Here is a 1,948-nt window from a genome sequence, read left to right on the forward strand (position 1 = left end):
GACCAGACCATCCAGTGATAAACATCATGAGCTTCGATCTACGCAATTGGGATACGGTGACATGTGTCAACCAAGCCAGCGAGCCTGACCACACGATCCCGTCAGTCGCAACTACGACAAGTATGCGTTACTGAAGACCAACTGTAACCCAGATCTTCTCGGGTCTCCGTCTATGAATCGAACGTGTGCCGTCCCCGTAAACACGGTACTTCGACCTCCTGGACAGAGCCTTTGATGATCTCCATAGACAAAACTCCCACCCCAATGTTAAATCATATTGTTATTGACATAATGCAGACCAATTCTTATAAGCAGCTTGCGATGAGATATACTCAAGGGAAGACAGAATCTGACGTTTCAGATTTACTGTTTGATGATGTGCAAAGACTTCATCTAAGAATGGACAATATTCATTTATGTAAGCCATCTTTTACCCAATCTCGAGAAAGCCCAACAGGGACCCAAGGAAAGCATGGTCTTAGATCAATAATAACAAACTTCCAGTGCAGTCCACGTCATTGTCCGCGTCTGTTTGGCATTGCTGACTTCTCAAGAATGGCGACCTGCTGGTACTGACGCAGGCTTTGAGACAATGATGTTAGCTGATTGGTTTATTGATCTGCTGTATGGAAGTGATTGATCTGCTGTATGGAAGTGATTGATCTGTTGTATGGAAGTGATTGGCCTGATCAACTAGAGTGCAAGCAGTGTTACAATGGTTTGATGTAAAATCAATCACTGCGAAAAGAAAATTCATATCTTGGCAATTGTGACGGCTTCATTAGTGCTTTGTCAAAATAACACTGGTAAATACAGTAAAACCGTTTTAACTCGCAGTCATGGAAAACACTGAACGTACATCACGTTGTCTGCGGTTCGGTTGGAAAACACTGAAAGTACATCACGTTATCTGCAGTTCGGTTGGAAAACACTGAAAGTACATCACGTTATCTGCAGTTCGGTTGGAAAACACTGAAAGTACATCACATTATCTGCAGTTCGGTTGGAAAACACTGAAAGTACATCACGTTATCTGCAGTTCGGCTGAAGCGGAGCACAGGAATCAGACTTGTATCGATAAATGTTGTTGTGTTCTTCTCTCAAAGTATATGCTATTATTTTCTCTTACTTCCTAACATATCGTACACTGTTGGCTTCTAAAAGCGTATGCATGTTAAACTGAAGTGTAAATAGTTCTGTCACACTGGCTTTGGTCTGTACTGCACTCATTTATGTTAGATGTTATGTTATGTACAATCCCATACTTTGATGTTCTATTATGATAGTTACAGATAAAAAAAACTTATGTGTAATAAAGTTATGAGTACCGACTACACTGGGTTAATGGAATAGTTTTCAGTAGTCTTGACTCGATAATTTACAGCTAAGTGACGATCTGGGTTTGAACTGGTCTTCAGCAACCCATGCTTGTCGCAAGAAGCGACTTACAGGATCAGCCGGTCTCACCGGATTGATGCTTGATTGATGCATGTCATCGTATCCTAACTGTTTACCCCAAATGTTGATTTCAAAGTTGGGCTCAGCAAATGTGTCACCGATTTCCAGGGGGAACGCATTAAGCATAATCCACAACACAGCAGGGGAAGGACTTTCTGAGCTCTAAAGACAGATGCAGTGAAAATGACAGGGTGTGTTCAGAACCCTGTGCAGCAAATGTACCACCAAATAATCCTCAATACAATGAAAGAACAATACTTTGGTGTTACATTTACTGGACCTTCCAAAATCTATCTCTTTGTACGGGTTGTTACTGACCAATGGGAACCAGTTCAAAGTGAAAAGGTTCATGTTTTCAGGTTTTGCTGCCAGACCAAACGTTCAGAGAAACCATTGAATCTGGAGGCTATTTTGGGGTTGTTTCATCTCACGTGCAGATTGTAAATCATGACAATGAGTTCATCGAGTATAAACAAGTCAATGCACAGAT

The sequence above is a fragment of the Haliotis rubra genome, unplaced genomic scaffold (assembly GCF_003918875.1).
Source record: "Haliotis rubra isolate DU_JTF1 unplaced genomic scaffold, ASM391887v1 Scf31, whole genome shotgun sequence".
Lineage (NCBI taxonomy): Eukaryota > Metazoa > Mollusca > Gastropoda > Lepetellida > Haliotidae > Haliotis > Haliotis rubra.